The sequence below is a fragment of the Rhipicephalus sanguineus genome, unplaced genomic scaffold (genome assembly GCF_013339695.2).
Source record: "Rhipicephalus sanguineus isolate Rsan-2018 unplaced genomic scaffold, BIME_Rsan_1.4 Seq365, whole genome shotgun sequence".
Classification (NCBI taxonomy): Eukaryota; Metazoa; Arthropoda; class Arachnida; order Ixodida; family Ixodidae; genus Rhipicephalus; species Rhipicephalus sanguineus.
This window is the reverse complement of record NW_023615108.1, coordinates 48,956-73,060: the sequence shown is the minus strand read 5'-3', so window position 1 is coordinate 73,060 and position 24,105 is coordinate 48,956. Positions and strand designations below refer to the sequence as shown.

General features: G+C 41.3%; 1 pseudogene; it reads right to left on the bottom strand.

Annotated features, from left to right (window-relative positions):
• Positions 1 to 21,802, bottom strand: part of LOC119377140 (major facilitator superfamily domain-containing protein 10-like) — a 29,655-nt pseudogene extending 7,853 nt beyond the window's left edge.
• Positions 21,803 to 24,105: the final 2,303 nt, after the last annotated feature.

Here is a 24,105-nt window from a genome sequence, read left to right as displayed (position 1 = left end):
AAAACAAACGACGCTGTGGCCTTGATCTACTGTGTGCGGATTGTTTAAGTCGCTTTCACCGCACACTGGTGTCCTACGGAAAGGTGTACTGAGATTGTGAAGGGACTATCAGGTCTGGCCTTGGTGATTTGTATGGATTGCTTAAGAGCACGAGATAGGCCCTGTACCTCCCATGTATTTTAAGGCTTCTTTAAGACCCATTTTCTCAGAACTATTATGTAAACGTTCGGGTTTTTCATTTTATTCCTCGGCATCTCTGCTTGCAATGGAACTAGAATTACAATTGTATTTCAAGTGTTGAGATTTTGTAATTTTTTTAGAAAAGCAGGTAGTTGTTGCCATTATTTTTAATTAAATAAACTGCCAAAAAAATGAAAACTATTCCGCATACATACACCATTCTAGTTCAGTAGCTTTGTATTGATGTGTCGTTTATTCTGGGTAAAAACCAGCTTTCTGATTTTTCAAGTTGCTTTGATAATGTAACAAAAAAGTTGATTTCGAGATATTGTGAGTTAAAGAGGAAAAACAAGTTTACTTCATGTCTTGTTCAAAAGAAGATGTGCTGAACAATTTAATTTACAGCAACATGCCATAGAGTCATCACACGAATCAGCTTTTCACTTTTCTTGTTTCCTTGGTTTCCTGGCTTGTTTTGTCATTTCTTCTTTCTCTCTATTGCAAAATACTGTCGATGGCGGTTGATCTAACCTAACTATATCGCAGCGTTGTGCCTCGGTGATATGCCAAACAGCCTTCAGAAAGTTACTCAGGCCATGTAGGCCTTTCTGAAAGCTAGATCGGTTTCAAAGGTGGCAGTTCTGAGGGTTTCCATTCCAAGGAACACGATCCATTGTGTTCTCTACGAGTGCCACGGTTCCTCCGCATTCTGTGCAGACACAGTTACTCGTAATCAGGTTTGTAGAAAATCCACATACATAAATCAAAGCGTAACCATTGTCACTACAGATAACATTTTGTCCTTGCGGCAACGCAGAATGAGGACAAAGCTTATTTGCTGAAGTGCTCGCACGAGTGCTCTAGGTCTCATTTTTGTCAGTAGTTGAAGCGCATCGATTTCCAATTATACTGTGCTTTCTAAACAGTTTCTTCGATTTGTCAACATAGGAATATCTTTTGCCAGTGCAACAAAATCAACAAAGACGCAACTAAACTCAAAATAAATGCACAGAACCCCGTCTCCATGCGGGTCTCACGCACAAGGCAAGTGAACTCGTTCAATGCCAAACTGCACCATGTGCCTTTAAGTAGCCAGAACATTTTTTATAAACTCGCTAAGCTCAGAGAAACTACCAGTTTCGATTTTTCAAAAGTTTACTTGAGGCAGAAAAGCTCACATTGTGCACGAGAAAAGGGGGCTTGGCGGCTCGTCAGTTACTCTCGAAAACCTGGTCCTTTTGGCTCAATCAAAACGCGCAAATATGTATGGGGCAGTGGATATTGTTAAGGAAGGCCTTATCATTCCAAACAAGCAAAAACCAAATTTTGATTAAAAAAAAATTCAACTCTACCCTGAGTCCTAAGTCACTTTCGCTCCACACTGGTGCCATGCAAAAAAGTGTACTAAGGTTGGGAAGGGGCTATCAGCTGTCACAGGACACATCACATATGTCCCTTAATCAGACAGGTGTGCACACCAGTATGATCACTGATGAATAGTACTTTCTGGCAATCTGTCATAGCTGTCTATGATGTTGCAGCGGCCCTATGAAACAATAATTACATTACAACATAAGTTGGTATGTTGTCCACAGTCATATTTATGAGAACTTCTGATAATTCAAAAAAATACTGAGGTCCCCTTGAGCTTCAATTATGAGGAGCCTACTGTACTTGGAAAAGTGTTGCAGGGCCCCTTTAAGTCTAAGCACATATTTTTCAGACTATTGCACAAGAAAGCAGGCTGTGCCGTCGTCCTCGTGCTTTCAAGCAGGTCCAGAATCATGCTTAGAACAGAGCAGAGTGTTATAGCAAAACTGCAACTTAGGCTGTCGTATATCAAAATTATGCATAAGTAATACTACTACAACCATGAACAAGGAGCGCTTGATGGAAATGCCTACGTTGTTTAAAGTAGAAATCCCAGTTCTAATGGTGTTGGTCAATAATGAAGAACATTAACCCATATATGCCCAAACTCGGGAAAAATGACAAAGCAAATATTTTTTTCACAAAAAGTGTACTTCTACCCTCAAAAGAAAGCACAAGTTCTTATTTACTGCCAGGTAACGCAACACTGTTTTCAAGCCGTCCTATACATAAAGGACACTGGGCATTAGGGGTGCTATGTGCAGGTGTGGTAAGCCTGGAAACATTTCACCTGTACACTGACAGTGCACTTCTTCCTCTCCATGACGTATTTCATACAAAACACCGTTTGGCCGGAGAAAGCGGTCGACATTTCACGTGCACTTCTTCCTCGCCATGGCGTCTTTCACACAAAGTACGCGTTTGCCCGGAGAAAGCGGTCGGCACGTGGCAGCATGAAAAGCAAAGCACTGTCTAGGCTTGCACACGTTGAGAATGAGGCCTGCTTGATGTGCTGTAGGTGGCGCTAGTCATCAGCTAAAGAAATAGCGATGTTAGAGTGCATAAAATAAGCGTCCTATATGTAGGACTCTGGGCATATATGGGTTAACAGCAATATGTGGCAATTATTGCTGATTTATGTGTGCGTGTGCATGTCTGAATGCTTGTGAGCATCAAGCTCATTCAAATCAAAGTGGTTGCACTTACAGAAGGCGTACAACAGGAGCCCGCAGTATAAGACATATGGACTCCAGGATACACCAATGATGATGAATGATGGTATGATCATCATAATCCCCTGCAGGGAATGAAAACAATGGTTGAAATTTGACAACAGGGCTATTTCTATTTGCCTTTGACACGTCATACTGCACCAATGTACGTGTGTTGGCATTCCACTCTCCTGTGGCTAAAAGTTCCTCACAATGCGGTAGTAATGATTTTTTTTCAAGAGCAACCCGAGAAAATTTTATTCTTGCAAACCTGAATTGTTCCAGGGGCTAAGGGGCTAACAATACGTTAACTGAGGTCATAACACTGAAATGATGCAGACAAGACAAGAGGATGTTCGCTGACTATTAACCAAAGGTTGATAGTGCACATCCTGTGACTTTTGTTGTCCGTGTCACTTCAGTGCTATGACCTCAACTACTGCAATGAACCAACCAGCAAAAAATATGTACTCCTAGATAATAACACCTATATATAAAGACGTCAAATTGACTCAAGTAGGGGTTTAAAAGTATTTAAAGAGAGAATGCAAAGAGGAACGTGTTGAAGTCCCTTTAACATTACAGGTACCCCAAAAACCTGGAACTGTTTAGATATCTCTAGGGCACTAAGCATCGTTGATGAAACAAGGGGTTTATAACACAACCAATAGTAAGTGTCACTCACACAGTACCTGTATACATATAATAAAAGCTTGAATGGTACTCCAGTACATAGAAATGTTATTAACCCCTGTGGTACAGTCGACTACTCTTGGTACAAAGTCTAGACCAGAACTGTGATTGTCATACGAAAATGTAAAAATAACTGTGCACTTTCACTTACAACAAGGCAAACTTTATTTCCTTCCCTGGCGGAACTCTGTGGACGTAGCCACCTTGAACTGCAGCCATCACAAGGCCAACCATAAAGTACATCTTGCCTTGCTGCATGCTACAATACAAAATGGAGGAAAGGTACTTATTATGCAATAGAAATGAAAAAGAAACCAGTTTTTGCATTCTGTTATTCTTGACTACTTCAAGACTTGCAGGCAAGGCACAGTAGAAAAATATATAGGCTCATTAACATCAACTAAAAAACATTTTTGGATGCTCAGCGACATTCAGATACAGCAGACTCTCAGTAAACGGAAATCTCTTAAACGGAACTGCTGCTTAAATGGAACAACTTCCTCTAATATGATTGGTTTCGTACTTGCATTCTGCACCCCTGCTCCTCTATCAGTAAACGGAACTCCTCTTAAATGGAACAATTTCCTGGTCCCTTCAGGTTCCGTTTAACGAGAGTCTACTGTAGATGAGGTAGAATTACATGAAGGTTATGTTAATGTAAATTATCATCACCAAATATCATTGTTTCCAAGCTGCTTTCTATGGGAGACCTCTTTAAAGAATACACCAGTTGCATAAAAAAAGAACAGCGCACATGGCCTTTGCAGAGCCACCTGTGATTCCTTAACTGTGACTGTCAGAACTTATCTACATTGATGTCATGGAGACTACAGAGGGTGTAAAGACACCAATATTGTCAAAGCAGGTCAGTACCCAAACCAGATATTGGGCTACACCTTTTTCTGGAATGGCTGCTACTTCAATGTTTCAAGAGTATGAAATTCATGACGGGCATTATGCAGTTCACTAATTCTTGCAGGTGTTGCACTGTGGCACACCAAAGCATAATGACTAAAGGCCAGCTTAATAATAATATCTGGGGTTTAACGTCCCAAAACCACGATGATTATGAGAGACGCCGTAGTGGAGGGCTCCGGAAATTTCGACCACCTGGGGTTCTTTCACGTGCGCCAAATCTAAGTACACGGGCCTCAAACATTTCCGCCTCCATCAAAATGCAGCCGCCGTGGCCGGGATTCGATCCCACAACCTTCGGGTCAGCAGTCGAGCGCCATAACCACTAGACCACCGTGGTGGGGCTAAAAGTCAGCTTAGTCAACTTGGATGGTGGGGATTGGTCAATCATGCAGGATGACTAAATGAGCTACACGAAGAGCCCTTCGTGCTTCACACCCCTACTGCGTTTTTCCTCCATGCAGATACCGTATTTACATGATTGTAAGCTGACTCGAATGTAGTTTGACCCCCCCAAAACCACCACATGTGAGCACATTCTATAATGGAAATTTATTTTAAGTTGTCACTGGACCAACTACACATGCTCACTCATCAAGCTAGCCCTCTTCATGAACTTCGATGGCCCGGCCCTGCTGGCACTGAAGTGCATCCTCGTTCATTTGTGTTTCCAGGCTTATTGCATCACAATTTTGCATGTCACTAGCAGAGACCAATTGCATAGTTTGTTTACATGTTCTGCAACCTCTGGAAAGCATTCAGACTTCAGCCCTGAAACTGCCGGCGCCACATGTGAAAATTTGGTCACACTGCAGTTGCTACTGCCACAACACCTGCTAAGAAACTACCCCAAACTTGCGTCTGCCGTGCAGTTGTTCATTTTGAGCAAGGAGAATGACACTGGCAGCCCTCTTGAACGCTGTAGTGAATGAGTGCTGAAAGAGTTTTTGGCCTGGAGCACTCATGACAATGAAGCACGATTACCAAACACAACAGTAGCACGCGAACTGGCCAGGCCTACAGTGTTGCAGTGCCGGTGAATGTAGCATAGCTTATCGGCCTACACTAACTTCCGCACAGTATATAATAAAACTTTGGTTGGCGGCTCCTGCGGGCAGAGGCATGCCGGCACACGAAGCACACGTGGGACAGTTGAAGGCTAGAAAGTGTAGATAGAGCATTGCGAGAAGGGGAGGTAGGGCCAGGATGGCCGAGATTAAATTCTCTTGCTTGCCAAACGCTGCAAAAAAAGAGGTGTGAGTGAGAGACAGAGAGAGAAAGAGAGGGAAACTCTTCCATCGACCAGCAGTGCCACCCGAACAAATCGCCACTGGGCCACTATATTCGCTATCAGAAGTGCCACCATGATTGGAACAGCGACTCTTCCATCAACAATCGACACTTCAAAATGCCATGCATGCTACATTAATGAGAGTGTAGATCATTGATAGAAGAGCCACTCTCCAATCAGCAGCAACACTTCTGACGGCTAACAGTGGCATGGTAAGGAGGGGGGGTGCTTTTTTTTTCAAACCATGTGCGTGGTTGGAAAGCACACACAATTTGCAACCGTAACACAGTGTCCGTAATTTTGCAATTGTTGTACAGTTACTGGCAGTAGTAGGTTCCGTTTCGAGTGTAAGTCGACCCCACCCCACCCCCCAACTTCAGATTTCAAGTTTAGATAAAATAGCTAACCTACAATCGCGTAAATAAGGTAATGTACATAACTTTCAGAGCACATAAGAATCTCTCATCCAAAATATATACACCTAAAGAATGCACCATCCTACACACTCGGAACCTAATGTATAGACAAGTAAAGCCACCAAACAACTAGTAAACATGTCACAAAGCAAGACTAACAACTGCTCAACATTACTTACCGTGTATACTGAAATCTGCTGTGCGTTAAGAAGGACAACGAATATTCCAGGCCAGAGTAGAACAGCAAGTATGAAAAGTAAGCCAGACCGCACTGACGGAGAACCTGGTGATCTGCAATTTTCAACAATCCAGCCTTACTTGTCACATTTTAGATAACAGTTTTCTGGTACGAACATACAGAAGAGATTTAACTCATTAGACCTATACATTAAAGGGAATACTTCTGTGTATGTCATTTAAGCGTGTTTTTAAGTTCTTCAATTAGTGAACTGATTTGGTAAAGCAGGAGAAATGAAAAGCAGAAATGAGCAGTAATGACAAGCAAGGTGAACCGAGGTTCTGGACGCCCAAAAGCTATTTGCAAAAGAATATTATTCTGGGCTTTACATTTCAAAATATACATTATCATGGAACATAAAGTTAATTTTGACCACCAGGGTTTTTTAATGGCGTTCTGCAATCCCTAGTTAACATGACCTTACCATTGGATGTTGTGCCTCATACAGTAATCTACCGCTGCAAGACTTTTTTGAATTTATTAAAGGGGCCCTCAACACTTCGCTGATTACACAAGTAATCTATGATTCAATGATTACATAGTAATCATCAAGTGGCTTCATTAAAGGAGTTCATTGCCTCATGAATCGACTGCCATAAAAATTTTTAGAATCCATCAAGTAAGCGGAGTTAGAGGGATTTGTCGCATGCTTTAAGCGCTTTCTCTCTCCTTTCATACCAGCGAGCGTGCTGAGCTATGAAAGGGTGGGGGGGATGAGAAGACGCAAGAAGCTATGTCCGTTCATCAGCACAGGTCATGACCTTGAGCACATTCTTTTCATCTTTTTTTCCTTGAACACGTGGCTTACTTTGCGATCACGCGTGAGGGCGTGGGCAGTCGCGGCATCCTGCGGCGGCTACGGTAACTACGTCACTCACGATGCTCAAATCAGCCAATGGCCGCGGTCTTTGTGTTTTATATCGCGGTCATTTGAGTTTATGGCATCATTTGCCGAGAGAAGAAAGAGCTATTTCTAGCTGAGTGTGAAAATTCATTCTAAATTCCAGGCTGCGTTCTGCACTATAATGTTTGGCTCACATGCTCTCAGGAGCCTCGACTACCAATCGGCAGCACTTTGTGACTATGCCGAAAAAGTGTTGCAGGGCCCCTTTAAGCATTAGCGGAGTTATTGGATGAAATGTGCTTTCTCTTCTTTATAACTCATAATAAAAATCTAAGAACAGAAATGTACCACATCAACAAGTAAGGGTGCCAAACACATGTGGTCTCGTGAGCCAATGCGCTACATTTGCTGCTAATTTATTAAATGAATCGGATACAAGTAGACCAAAAACTTAAATTATATTCACTCTAGAAAAATTTGGGGAAATTATTTTCAAATAGGCCACTGAAGATTTTAAATCTGCAGTAAAAGAAATAAACTTATGGTGTTGTATTTCGCGAAAAAATTTGATTCTCAAAAGTATGAAGCACTGTGCGAATGTCACTGACTTTACGGCTTTCCATGCACTGGCCAGCATATTTATAGCTGTAAAGAGGCCTGCAGTGTATTTGATCCCACTGTCAAGACGCAGCCAGGTACGGCCGAGTCTGCTTGGCTGCGCCATTAGAATGAAGCCCCTTACTAGTTGATGAGCCAAAAAAAGCAAATAAGTGGCGTCTCCTAGCATTTCTAACCACGGGAAGGATGGCCCACTTGATGCCAGCATGGCCAAGCCACAAAATTAGTGGAATATCCCAACATGGTGGCTTTGATGCCTGGGTCGCAGACCTTAAAACTAGTATCGAGCCTAAAAAATGCAAGTTTAGGCTTAAATTAGCCTAAAAAACCAATTATGAAAATGCATTAGCCTAATGGGAACCTTGATGGTAAATTTGAAAAGCCTATAATATCCTCGCCCAATTTTTGCAGTCCACAAAATAATCTGTTGGCGACTGTAAAACACGCTAAAGATACACAGCGTTCTATGTACAGTACTCACGGATTGAAATAGGACAATTTAAGGCTAAGTAATGCACATGCTTTTTCACCATCTTCATTCGGGTCATCGGCATAATTTCGCTCGAACGCATATATCAGAGCCAGCATTGTCTTTAGAGACCAGATTCGTCACGACATGACGTGGTTATCTTGAGCAATTGCACATACAAGTCGTTATACTAAAACTTTTGATGTCATGTTTGAATCCATGAGTATACTGTAGATCAAGTTATAAAATGTAGAATAATTCATTACACAGAAGATTTTGTTACACTGAATTCATCATACTGGGGTTTAAATGCATTTGGTTGAAAATCCCAGCTTTCTTTTGTTGCGTCCAACCCTAACACACACACTTTACAAATCTCCCAAATTGCAACTTCGCCAGATTGGCAGGTATGTATATATGAATGTTTCATTACAACCCAAGTGGTGTGGTTGCGCTGAGTCATATTTATGAGAACTTCTGATCATTCAATGTTCTGATAATTCACGCAAAATTTTGGAGCCCATAGAGTTTGAATTTTTGAGAGCCTAATATGCAACTCACTCTTTTTAATGCAAATGTAGCTTTTAGTTGTAATTATGTCTTAAACATACACAGCAACAGACATTCTACATTCCTTAATTGCTGCTTTTGTTGAATGAGCCTTCCCCACAATATCCGCAAACATATTTCTACGTTCAAACCCTGTTATTGACGCATATAAAGCCAGAAAATGAGCCATGATGATAGTTCGAAAGAAACAAAAAGATCCTGAAGGGGTTGACGCTATGAAAATGTAACACAATGGAATGTGTCATGTCATTATAGGGCAGCCCTTACCTTTGAGAGGAAGTTTTTGAACTGGCTGAAATGTGAACAGTGACGCTGGGTTGACATAGGAAAGTGCGCCGGAGAGACTAGAAGCAACCGAATGTGCCTGAAATAACCACCAAATGAAAACAGAACATTAATAGCATAAATAACACACTGAATAATAAGCTCCACATAGAATTCATTGTGCATGCAAGCACCAAAACTGACACTCGGAGTTCTGTACTTTAGCAAGATTGATAATGCATTACACAGACACTTATTCGATTTTATCAATTACATGGGACATTTGAGGCACATTTTTGCCGTTGCTGTCATGTTCCATATGAAGTCCAAAGTGACAACATCCCTCAGCACATTGTATGCTCCATGAAGAGCTTCATGAAAGCATGCAAGGCCTTCCGATGACCGCACCTTAAGTCGAGATGAAATGTGCCGGCCGAGAGACTCCATCGCGCTAAGGCGCTTAAAGAGATGCCAGAGGGGGGCCTGCGTCGCATGCAGTGACCCATGTGCAATTTCGACAAAGATCAGCAGATGGCTCGTACCCTTGTATATGTTGTGCTCTAACTGCTCACTTTGCATTGATGCGATAGACAGCACGAAGGTAGCTTCACTCGCTGCAGCAGCAGTGTTCCCTTACGCTAGCATTTTGTAGAGTTATACCAGATAGGATCTTAAGGAGTTAGCTGCTAGACTTCTTCTACATTCCAATTTGTTGCTATATCGCATTCATTGCTTCGCCCACGTGGCGAAACTTACTTTTTTGTTCTAGGAATGGATTTGACTCCGTTGTTACCTCTGTAACCAAACAATTCAAAGTATAAAATTAAGGGCTGAGGTTCAGTAAGTAATGTACACAACCTCTGGACATTTCCTTGAAGTTTCAGGATAACCAAGTGTGTTGGCGATACTCTCCAATATCATGAATAACATTGGCAAGGTTTTCTTCCAAGCACTCTAAGATTGCAAAAAATTTAACAGCGTCTCTCACCAAATTCTCTGCACACAAGTTGAGTGCCAGCTTCAAGTGCGCTAGTTATATATTTATTAGGAGATGTGTTCTCGCGTTGCAGTAGCTACTGTTTATAAATGCTTGAAGAAGGTAATATTTTCTTCCAGTTTGCACAAGGTTACAGAAATAAAAACAAGAAAGTAATGAGTATTCCTTAAAAATATTAAATTCCAGGGTTTTACGAGCCACAACCATATGATTCAAGAGGCACGCCATAAGGGGCCACTCCGGATTAATTTTGACCCCTCAGGGTTCTTTAACGTGCACATAAATCTAAGTATGTGGATGTTTTTGCATTTCGCCCACATTGAAATGCAGTCACTATTGCTAGGAAATGAACCTGCATCCCCAAGGTTAGCAGTACAACAACTTAGCTGCTAAGCTTTCATGGCAGGTACGCCCATTTCTTGTGACACAATAGGGTAGGAGTGCAAGTCAGTTGGTACATATTCATAGTAAAAAACAATGCAAAGTAAAATATGGACAAGTAAGGACACAGGGCTAACACTGTCCTGTGTCCTTACTTTCCCGTGTTTTATTTTGTGCTCTTTTTAACTATTGTCACACAAGCTTGATAAAATTAAAGTACATATGGGGTTAAAGGAACACTAAAGGCAAATAACAATTTATGTCAGAGTGAAAGCTTAATGTATGACGTCTAAAATGGCAATATTATCAACAGTAGTGCCCTACTTATCGAGAAATTAAGCTAAATGTATCACCCGATGAGCGCCACGAGCAGGACATTTTGGAAATGTTCCCGACGTGAGAGAGTCCAACCACAAATAATCACTCATAATCAAACTAGCTGCAATAAAAAAAGAACCTTCCGTGCATCACCAGACATAATAAAATGTTGCTTGTTTGTTTCTGTTTGATTAATGGAAAAAAGAACCTCTTTGGCGTTGCCATGGGGAACGGCGCGTGTGGTTCAAAGGTTCCGTTTTCGCCGAACTGCGCTTCGCCCGGCGCCCTGCTTCGCTCACGCAGTCGTGTGTCAGTGGTAGTCTCGGTATCGCGTACTGCCGCGGGTGTTTTGCGCGCTCGTGAAAGTCACTCTGACAGAAAGTTCGACAAAATGCCGCATGCATGTGATGTTGCCGGATGCCCGAATGGTGCACGCCTCCAGTGCACGCCGCCACGCAGTAATGGCAGGTGACGTTGGGCACGGCAGCAGTGACGTCAGAACGACCGCTTTCAGGTGGGTGATTTGAAGTGCGCTAACGCGATGCGGACTACTAAAACGTGATTTTATTTAAAAATAAGCACTTCCTTGGCACAAAAGTAGCACTACGAGGTTTCTGGACCGCTAGTTCAAAAATCAACGTTGACTTAATATTTGTAGGGATGGGCGAATAGTGAATTTGAGGTTCGAAGCGAATCCGAAGCGAATAGTGATTTGGTCGAATAATTTCGAATGGAATAGTTCGAATAGTATTTACCGCATATTATTAAGAAAAATGAGCATTTTTGTCGTGATCCTTGCACAATATTTTTAAGGATTGGAACTAGGTATGAGTGAATGTCACTTTTTTGGTTTGAAATGAAGCAGCCTTGAATATGTTAGACATTTTGACCGCACAAAAAAGACGAGGACAGAGGGAGATACGACGACACGTTAGACATTTTGACCGCACAAAAAAGACGAGGACAGAGGGAGATACGACGACACGACGATACGTCTAACAGTAAGCACCAACTAGGCCAAACGCAAGTTTCCTGCAGCCTTGAATAGTATCAAGATTTGAATAGCAGTAAGGTGCAAGTTAAAAGTGGACGTTACAATTTAAAAATTACTATACTTAGCACATATAAGCCCATATAACACGCTTTTAAGCTTAAAAAAATATGTACACTTAACCTTAAAGTGTGGCTTCGTGGCAGTGCAGATTTCGCCTGGATAGGTTGCTTCACGGCAAAGCAACTAGACGCTGCAGTGAAACCACCTTTACAGGGGGTTATGTGCGGTCAAATGTATACTATACTATTCGTTCATTTCGAATACTTCGAAATTTAGAATAAGCTAAATTCATATCAAAGCGAATTCAAATACTGTAATATTCGTTCGAATATTCGAAATGCCTGAATATTCGCCCATCCCTAAATATTTGCCTTTAGTGTCCCTTTTAACATAGTGGTTAGGGCTGCCAGCAAGTTAGAGAAGCTATGCACGGCAGTGCAGAGAAAGAAAGAGCAGGCGAGTGACGAAAGGTTTGATGTATTTTGTAAAACTCACAAACAAGTTTCCAGAATGATCTACAGGCAAAGTGTACAAAGTTCCTTTTGGCTGCGGTTGCTTCTATGTAGGGCAGACAAGCCTTTGTATAAAACAGCATTTAATTGAGCATAAAAGGTTGTTAAGTGGAGGATCATTTTAAATTTTTGCTGCACTGCTGCGGTCATAAGCACTAGAAAGTTTTAGTGCCAGGTAGGCAAGTGCTAGGGGCTCCAATAGCTTGTGTACGAGGGGGTTGCATACGCAAGCTGCACGAGGGTCGCACACGCTCGCAGTGCCATAACGCCTTGTCACGTATGGGATTGGTTTGCGTTTTTATATTTTAAAATATTAAATCAAGCATAGATGGTGACATAAAATGAAACATTTTCATTAAAATATACCTAATTAATATGACAAAGCTGACACAAGGCGAAAAGATTTTTGTATGTGTCGAAGGTGCGGCATATACAAAATTGTTACCGCAGTGCTGGTTGTGACAGACAATGATGTAGAGCAGTGGTTCTCAAATGGGGTTCTGCGGAGCCGTCTTAGGGGTTCCGCGATGCCATCACCCGCAAAAAAAAAAAGTTTTTGGAGACGAGTTTTAACCTATTCCCAGTTCCAGGTCTTGCTCCAGGAACTGCAGCAACATTCTGAACAAGATCGCCGCGGCTGCACCAACGCCTCAATTAAAAACTAAGCCTGCTACATCAGCCCACCCCCCTCCCCCCCGTCCCTGTTCGTCACATCAAGGGGTCCACCATCACTTCGACCACTCCACAAGGGTTCCCCGACACATCGACGGCTGAGAACCACTGATGTAGAGCTTAGTCAGATATACACAAAGCTAATATTGTTGTGACTTGCATGCTTTGTTTGACTGCTGGTATAAAACACTTGCAGTGACATAATCATTAACCCGCAGTACTTTCATAATTTTCCTTCGGTGAGAACACTGACGCAACTGTTAAAAATTCAAAAGTGTTGCAGTTGTACAATATGTCACAGGATGTCGCTACTAGCTCTGCAACCGGCTCCGGTAACTCCGATAAGCCGAAACCACAAACTAAAATTCTCCAATTTTTAGCAGTGTGACCAACGTATCGCCTTTGCATTTAGGTGGCTCGACCTGGCTAGTCTCGGCTTGGTTTGTTTCTCAAAAACTCTGTTGGCCGTGAGAGTGACGAGGTTGACGTCTTGAGTACAGTGACCTGTTAGGGGCCGCGATGTTTTTGGCTGAACAAATCACTCAGACGCCAGTGCCAATGACAGCCTGCGCATCTGTAGGAAGGTTTTGTAGGTAGTCAAGAAAAGCTATGTTGAATGTGGCCAGCTGGACAGCAGATGGGATTACAAGTAGCCATACCTGCTGTGTCTACTCCAGCACTGCATCCACACCTTAATTACAAATGCACAGGTTAATCAGCCTTCACGTCTAATATTCACTAATATTCACATATACACAAATTAAGTATGCTTTGGATGTGAATGCTGTACTGTTTATGCAACTGCAAAAGAAAGCGCTATCAAAAGATTCTACAGGGAACATTACAAAAATCTCTATGCAAGTAGTATACTCACGCGTTTCTCCCGAGGTAATGACTCGGTAAACATAATGCTCAGGAACACTATGTCCAGGAGGGCAAGTGTAAGGGCAAAGAGTGCAGGGCCAACATAGAACTCGGTGGAGCCCTTACTTGCCACAGCAAACTGTGCACCAATGAGTGGTCCCACAATGAATCCAATGGAAAAGGCAACACCAATGAGTGCCTGCAAGTGGATGCGGCAGAAGTTAAGTGCATGCTATCGAAACTACAAGAAATGTACAGACACAATCAGGCCCTACATCAGACCCCTCTCACAGTGATAAAATTGCGGCATTAAAACATTCATACAGTGCATGCCTTTTGCTACATTAAAACCACTACTGAACCCAGTACCCCAAATTATGCACATTGTTTTTATTCTACTTCTGTTTACTACAGAACCTGATGCACTTAATAATAATAATTGTTGGAGTTTTACGTCCCTAAACATATGATTATGAGAGACGCCGTAGTGGAGGGCTCTGGAAATTTCAACCACCTCGTGTTGTTTGATGTGCCCCTAAATCTAAACACACGAGCCTCTAGCATTTTGCTTCGATCGAACTGTGGCTGCTGCAGCCGGGATTCGATACCACGACCTATTGGTCGGCAGTCAAGCACCATAACCACTAGACCCCCGTGGTGGGTCAGATGATGCTTCAGTACAGGTGAAAATGCCTAGAGCAAATCACATGATGCACCAGGGTTCTTAGGTTTGCTAGTTGGCTCATGAACATTATGGCAGAACAGGGCAAAATACGGCACAATGAAACACATAGGACACAATGCTGAATACAGTACACAACAAAGCATTGAGTCCTGTGTATTTCACTGCCCTGTATCTTGCCCTCTTCTGCTATAACAAATCACATGATATTTTAATTTGCTCCAGAAATTGGTTTTCTTGCCGCCAGCGCCATAGTTCATCGACAACTTGAGGCAATGAATGTGAGGCATAAGTCAAGGCTTATGTTGTTTGTTTCCATTGGTTAGGCACAGAGGCAATACTTAACATATTTGCAATGCAATGCCTTAAGTAGTAGTCACAAATTTTAACTATAAAATGTCTTTTCACATAGAATTTTCAGCAATGTGCAATACACATAAAAGCCATTACAAATGACACTACTTGCGCAATGCCCAGCAGTTTACACAAATTTCTGGCGCAGTTTCACATTGCACTGGGTCTGGTAGTACACAACGGCACTGGTGGCACCACCTCATGGCATTGACGTCTCCTACAGCACGGAAGATAAATATTACGATCAAGTTCTAACTTTCTACTAGTGCCAAGTTGTCAGCAGCCAAAGTCATTAGCATGTACTAGAGTTTAATTTGTTTTCCACCCTTCTACGAGAACAATCACACAACATAATGTTTATCAGTTGTTGCAGTTGAAGAAATCCTCAGTAAACAACAGATAGTATCATTAACAGTACTTGACTAAGGTATATTGCCCATCATAATGACGGGGCTACAGAAAAGCCACAATGAACAACTGGTTTCATTACTGCTCAATGAAAGCAGCGTTTGATTGGATGAAGCGCTAGCCCTCACTGGATTGGTGAGATGTGAAAGGGTGTGCCTTTTATTGTTGTCTGCTTTTATTTTAAATTTGTAAGTTTAATAACATCTGTTTGCCACATCAAGTTTTGTCATTCTTTTTGCATTCACCTCAGTACAATACAAGGAACCCGCTGTAATGTAGAACTCAGCAGGTCAAACATAGGTGCAGGGTGCACGCTATGTTGCACGTCTCCATAACAAGTTCTGCTCGATAACATACAATCTCAATGAGCCCATTTGATTCAACTTGTCTGGATATGTCAGAGATGGATGAAAGAAGTTGAGGGATGCAAGTGTGCAGATTCAAAGGACATGGTTTAATGTAGGTATGAAAGAGACAGCTTGAGCAGTGTATAGCCTTGTGTATAAAAAGATAATACAATTGTGGGAACTAAAGCCCACCTTATACTACCATAGTCTCAATCGTTAAAATTGTACTATACTTCTTTATGCAGGTGGTAACCGTAGCTTTTTTTTTAATAAAAACCAAACGGTAGCTACCGCTGACATGGGTTACCAAACTTCCTTGAATGTGCCCATTCGCATGTCGTTGCACACTTGAACAGCTGATTCTACTTCTTGAATATCGAGTAACAAACTTTCAGCACAGCTAAGCCTGCTTGTGATACAGAACCCTTCTCCAATACTCCGTGAAAACAGCTAAAGGGTTCACAGACTACATTTGGACACAATACGATTGCTTACATTTGATTACATTCCCTGGCTCTTCTATCCCTGTAATATAAAAGACAAAAGCATCTGCTTGAAGTTGAAGAATATACAGTACTGTTACTGCGCCTACCTCAGCTAACGCTAACTCTGGTTAAGTTCATAACTACTAAAAAAATGTAGGAGCTGCTTACCATCCCTTTGCCTCTGAGCTTGGAATTGCAGACATCTGCAATAACAGCCGTGCTGAGGCTTATGTTACCCTTGCTGATGCCACCAATGATGCGTGAGAGCACAAACAGTGCAAAGCTGTTGGACACAGCCCACAAGGCATAAGAGAGTGCAACTCCACACTGAAAAAAACAAAGCAAAGAGCAAGAAATGAATTTACACGAAGATGATCAAATCACATTTACATAACAGCTAATTCATGATGAAATGTGACAGTGACACAGCTGTGGCGGTACTCGTATCAAGTAACCATAGTCTAAGCAGGAAGCATGCAAACGCGCAGACATTAGGGCTGGCCACAATGCCCCGACTCCCAAGTATGATGCATGAAATGTAAGTAGGATGCACGAAATAATGCAACAAGGCAAGCAAAATATGTTTTCACAAGTTTCATGTATAAGTGAAATGCAAATGCAGCTACGTGCATTTGCCTTTAGCAAATGCAAGTAGCTAAAGTGCAAAAAATAATGAATGCAATAAATTAAAATAAAATAAAAAGCCTGAAATAATGTCACATACTTATATGCATTTTTTTATAATGGCCAAATTGACTCAAATTTTTTGAAACCTGCAATGATAAGTATTTGGCTCCCTTGAAACACAAATAATTAATTTATAATTAAATGCAATGTAATCAAATAATAACACAATGCCATATTGACAAATGGGAAGATTGCAACCAAGGATGAATTTCAAAGATTTTCTTGCTTAAAACAAAAGGTGTAATGATAAACTAGCCAAATAGTGCTGCAATGGAGGCATAAAGCAGATTTTTTATTGGGGCACCACATGGCATAAATTGCATCTCGATGCAGAACAAAATGAAGATTTTCTCAAATTTGTGATACTTTTTTTCGTAAGAATTGCAAACTTCAGTGGGTGAAAAATATTTTAAACACAAAATATGTCACATTCTAGCTGATTCTGGAGGCATACATAGCAGAAAAATTGCAACATCATTATTCAAGTTCAAACATGATGAAGAATATGCTTGGTGAATGATATGTAAGCCAATATGGTTACTGGCACAACCAACGATGCTCTCAGAATAAATTTTCTGACGAGAATCAGTGAGACTGTATTATGCAAAAGTTGGAAGGCTCCCACGTAACCAGAAATATTTTTTTGTCCGAAATATTCTAGCAACAAACTGTTATTAATGTAGTAAACAAGCACAATTTAAAAAAAATTGAAGTGGCCGCCGTAACGGCTGGGAAGTTTGGCATGGAATGACCACAGTTATGTTTGAAAACTGAACACATGTTTTCAATACTAAATCTGCTGAACTGTTTCCCATGCACCTTTGCTACAATACATACAATTATTTTAACTGCTATTGAAGAAGGCAGTGAAAAACACTCAGGAGGCTAGATGATAAATACTCGTAATAAATATTACAGGTTATTCCACGATACATACCGTTGTTAATGTGAGCATCCATTTTCGTCCATAGACATCCGACAACGAGCCAATTAAAGGTGCAGTCAGAAACTGAAGGAATGAGTACAAAGCCCAATGCAACCTGCAGTCAAGAAAAGGCAAGAAAGATTAATTTAACTGAAGACGTAGAGACCCAGAAGTCCTGCCTACACAGACAAAAACCATAATGCATAATGCACAAGTGTTCTAGCTAAAACCAAATGCACTTGAGAAACACCGTTCCACATATAGCCTATGACAACAAACATAAGCACTGAGTTTTTTTGGCCTTTCAAAAGATGCAAGCCTTTCATGCGTAACTTCTGCGTTTACTGTTTTGTTCGACGTTCAGCAAAAAATACACGTGAAAACATTTTTTCTCACTGGATAACATGAAATAGCTTATTTAAATCCTCAGGGTGTGCAGCATGTAGTAGACATTGGTGTGGATAATAACGAGGATGGCAACAATGCAATATTGACATTAATACTTAATACTTGATTTTCACAACCAACCATTGGGAAGCCTGCATTTTTTTCCTATTTATAATATGTGTGAGTGAATAAAAAAGAGAAAAGCAATCCCATTTTTTGCTACAGGAATACAAAGTAAAAAGGCATTATCTCAACTTTTTCGTGTGTTCATGTCAGTATACATTATGATGATGAGCAAAGTATCCACAATTTAATCCTGAATGCAATGCCTCAGGTGCCTGTCAATGACAGTGAGTAGAGAGTACGTTGCAGATAATTTTGAGATGTTTGCATACTAACCTCCAAAAAGGACTTTGTTGAGGCTGCTTGGTGCTCCTATGAGATTCTGAAGATGCTGGATGCAGCCTTCTAGCCATGGATACAAGCCATCCTGTTAAAGACAAGCACAGTAATAATGCAGCATTGCTGTCATTGCTACGAGAAACCATATGCAAAGCGTCGTTACAGACAAAGTGTTCCTCCATAACTTCTCGTTCTTTTTATTGTGAACCAAATAAATAGACAAATAGTTATTCATATCATGATGGTTGCTAAGGGTTGTCTTATTACCTGTTGATTAAAAAGCAATGGTAGGAAATTACTTACCAACACCAAGCTCCCTACTTTGAAAGGCAGCATGACTGCTAACTTTCAAAACTAGCACAGGGGGCCTATTCTGTAAGTGTTCTGTCACAGAACGGAGACGGTCCGTTCTATTGGGCCGCACGCGATTGGTGGAGGCTAGTTTGACGGTCAAGACGTGAGAATAGGCAAGAACAGTCATAGAACGGTCTCCGGCTCCGTTTTATCGATAGCTTGGATACAAAACGGTCTCCGGACGACTTGGATTGGATCAAAATTCCTATTATCCGGCCCCAGCGCTTATGTTTCAATCCAATCCAAGTCATCCGGAGACCGTTTTGTGTCCGTTCTATCGATAGAACAGAGCCTGAAACCGTTCTATGACCATTCTAGCCAATTCTAACGTCTTGTGCGTCAAACGAGCCTCCACCAATCGCGTGCAGCCCGATAGAACGGACCGCCTCCATTCTGTGACAGAACGCTTACAAAATAGCCCCCCCCACCCCCAGTTGTTTAAAATAAAGAATACTATGAAAAGACCAATGAAGAAGACTGAGAGCACATTATTTGGTTAGGAAAAACTTACATTTACTTGAATATAAAATTTTCTCCCCCCACTCTGCAAATATACGAAGTGAATACAAGTATTTAAATGTAGTGCCTTGGAAAAGCAAATCTATATGAAATAATTCATCATCAGACATTGCTAATAATATATCTGGGGTTTAACGTCCCAAAACCACGACATGATTATGAGAGACGCCGTAGTGGAGGGCTCCGGAAATTTCGACCACCTGGGGTTCTTTAACGTGCACCTAAATCTAAGTACACGGGCCTCAAACATTTTCGCCTCCATCCATCAGACATTGCTAAAGAAGAGACTATAGTTTGGCAAGCAATGCAGTTTGCTGCTACCTGGGTCATGTGCAGAAGTAATAATCTCTTCTGGAATGAGAAAGAACAGCTACACTTCCTATGCGCTCGATTTTTGTCACCCAACAGCAGTTTCCAGTTTGGTTTATACTACGGTGCACTAAAACTGGTACACTACAAGAGAACATAAGATGTGTTTTACCAACATACCTAACACTGTAGTGCAGAAAGTACGCATGGGAAGTAAAATACATCGACAAAGTGTTCCATTTTGGCATAATGGCATTCCATTTAACTTTATAGCTAAATGGAATACCGACAAACCTAGACTTACATTCTTTAAATTATAACATAATCAGTTGAGGCTTTCTGGACCAGCTTTTAATTTGAAAGCAAACTGGTTTAGGTTGGTTTACGGGGGTCAATATCCTAAAGAGATTTGGGCTATGAGAGACGCTGAGTGGCGGGCTCTGGCTCATTTCAACTACCCAGAATTCTTTAATGTGCTCAGACATCCCCCAGTACAAAGGCCTACAGCATGTCACCTCCAATGAAATGTGACTGCTGCGGCCGGGATCGAGCCTGTGTTTTTGGGGTCAACGACCAAGCACTGTAACCATTTCATTAATACTTCTTTTTGGGCGAGTTGGTTCATTGTAGATTAAGGGAGTAACAGTGCAAACACACACCCACAAGAGAGATGACACGGACACACAGCGCATGTGTGTCCGTGTCGTCTCTCTTGTGGGTGTGTGTTCATGCTGTTACTCCCTTAATCTACTGTAACCATCGAGCCACCACAGTGGAAGCAAATCGATCTAGTTCTACCCCTCACCAAGAAATATGGAAACTTATAAATGACATGCCTGATATCAGATTGGGCTGTTAGATATGAAAAATAAGGAAGAATAAAAAGATACAACTAAAAACACTAGTCTTCGCACAGGATCAACAGAAGTAGTAATTAGGTTCATGCCTGTTTTTAAAAATTCACAAGTCAGGGCGCATTCAGCATAAGCCCTTGTATATATGTTCGTAAAACCCCACACGTCAAAAGCAAATGGTTGCAAATTCAAATTAAACATGCAGACACGAAACAGTGCATGGTTGCAAGCATAAACTAGTTCAAAGCAAAATTATCATAGCTAAAAGAATTTAAAGAGTTATGATTGTTACATGAGAAGCACACACTTGCGGCTTAACTAGCTACAATGAGCAGTTGGCACAGTTTCTTTTGCAAGATGCAATTGTTCTGAAGGTCATGTTTAACAACACAAATCACAAAAAAAATGTACGTCTAGTTGAATTTTTTTTATCACTAATCACTGATATTAGCCAATGACAGCAGAACTAAAGCTGTATGAATGTTTCATCTATGCATCAAATTAATGTTTCAGTAGCAAAAATAGAAGTTTAGGCGCATGTGAAAGCTACCACTCAAAGTACCTAATATCTTGTGACATAACATGGATGTATTTTCTTTTTTTTTTAGTACAAACATGGATATAAAAGATGCAGGTAAGACAATAAAGCTGCGATGCCAAATTCCTCGTTCCTCAAAAGTGCTAAATTTAAACGCAGAACACGTGCACACATATAGCTTCTATTTGACACTACATTTTTGTCAAGTTTGAAACTAAATATGCAGGAACCTTCACGTGTATGAAGCTTGATATATGGCCAACAAATGTGCTAAAGGTAAATGACATATTGGGGCAAGGTGCGTAAAAGACAACAAAACAGCCTACACTGTCCGGATATTAATACGGTACAGTCGATAAAGGAAAATAATCATCCAGCATTGCGTCACATATCTGACTTTTCTGTATGCGTACAAAAAAAAAAACGCCAGATCAGACCTCTGCGTAATTCGAAGTGAAATGGCACCATAGTAATGGTAACTGCGCTGAATGTACGAAAGGTCAATTATAGTTAACGCAAGCACACGCAGTGTGCAGTAAACGCGGAACACATTACACGCACCTTGTCGTGATGGCTGTAGTAATCCAATAAAGATGGCAAGAGTGGCAGGATCACGGTAAATCCCAAGAGGTCGATGACAAGATATATAATATGATGTAAACAGTGCGTGGAACTCGATCACCTTGAGCTGTTGAAATTGTCATCTCTGTAACAGCAAATCGGAAAGCTATTAGCGTCTACAACAGTCGTTACACGTGTGCAACGTGCATGTGCGGGAGAGTTACAAGTGTTCAAATCAACGACGCGCGCTGACAAGCACTTATGAGACATTCAACTCAGTTCCACGTCAGTTGATGACAACTGCGAAAACGTCTGCTGGAGCCTCATGTTCCTTCAAATTTACCTGACACACACCTGACACAAGAAATGCCAAGAGCAGAACAGATGGCAACAGAGTAGACACAATGTTTGATCACTATGCAGTACGCTCGGAAGAGCGTTTGACGTGCGCGTGCTCCTCTGGAAAATGGCGATGCTAGGAACAAAACAGGCAATTTGTACCTCACGCTAATCAAATCCACAAACAGAACCACAAAAAAATATGCGAGCTTAGATGTTCGATGTGCCCGTACAATGCCGTACAACCAACACCAGGGACATCACATAATGCGCAGGGAACGGACAACCTAGATGACCTACATAACTTCTAAGACACCGTGCTCTGCTCAGAGTTTGCATTGTTTGCTCACTTCCTGCACTTCCTGTTGGCTGCTTCGTCAACCCTGTGCTTTTCGCGTCGCAGTTGTCATCGTTACAATCGGTTACAATGGACAGAAATTGATATTATTGAAAATTCAGTACTGGGTTCAGAATAGCTTTCCCTCGCTCTCGCTCTTTTTTTCTCACTCAAAGGAGAGAAGAGAAACCACGGCGCTGACTAACACCCAAGTATTTTATTTCCCTAAAGCGGCATATAAGTACGCCTCTTGCTCAGGTAAAGGAAAGGGGGACGGGGTACATGCGCGGTAGAACGTGCTTGTTAGTCAGATAGATAGAACGACATCTCATTCTGAGCAAGTGACAAAGATGGCTGGCTCACGCGCACTTTGAAATCAAACGAGCGTGTTCATCAGGGTAATCCGACTCAATGGTGCACCTATCAAACAGTCACAACCTCAATCTATGCAATGTGCAGGCAAGTGGCCGTCTCAACTTCTAGGGGTGCAGCCAGAAATTTTTTTCCGGGGGGGGTTGAACCCCAACCCCCAATAATAATAATAATAATAATAATAATAATAATATAATAATAATAATATAATAATAATAATAATCAATCAATCAATCAATCAATGATTTATTTAACGTGCCCAGGAACAACCGTAAGGTCTTTGTGCTGGCGCACGCAAAAAAAACAATAAAAATAACAATACAATACAGACAGTTTTCAGAAATAAAAAGCAAAAACACGTAGACAAAGAGAAATGAACACAAAAGGGGAGGAGTAAAATAAGACAACACGAGAAATATTGACGGGGCATAAAAAATTAGATTGCATATATACAACTATGTGGAAAGACTGAGAAGGGAAGACTTTGTACATTGTGCCACACTATGTCAAAACAGTGCAAAGCTCGGATAAAAACAATGATTGTGGGCTATGAAAAACGTCAAGATCAAGAAAATTAACATTATAGAGACTTTGTATTCTGTGAACGGTAGAGTGTTGGAAGAAGCAGGCGGGTACATGAAACGGTCTGTTCTCTCTGGTTAACTTACGCGGAATTCGAAAATTTACACAATTGAGAAGTACAGGGCAGGATATGATACCGTGGACTAGCTTGTAAAGAAATAAGAGATCAGAGCCGATTCGTCGGCAGTGAAGTGATGGCAGTGATATAAGTCAGCAGTACTTGGAACGAGATCCAGAGTCATTTTAGCAAAGCGATGGTTATATATGCTGAGGAATTTTTCTGGACTCGTTCAATGTGTTACCGCTGGATTGAGCAATGCCATTCCAATCACGGACGCATACTCAAGTGCGGAAGACATATTGCCGTGTACAATTGTGTAGGGCCATGGGAGACCTGAATTCTCGAGATATTCTACAAACACATCCGAGAGAACGAAGGCCCCGCATAGCAGCACGCTTAACGTGAGAAGAAATTTTAACGCGCTGTCAACAACAACACCAAGATCACTGATTTCATAAACCTTGCATAACGGCACAGAATTGACAGAGTATTGAAATGACACGCTAGATGTTTTGCGAGTGATAGACATGAATTTTGTCTTCGAGGTATTCAGAGAAAGGTTATTACCGTCGCACCATTCGGAAAGAGCGCAAGTCTGACTGCAGCAAGCGACAGTCGTTAACTGAATGAATTTCCTTAAAAATCTTGATGTCATCGGCATACAAGAGGAAAGAAGAATTACGAATGGCAAAAGAAACATCATTAACGTAAATTAAAAATAGGA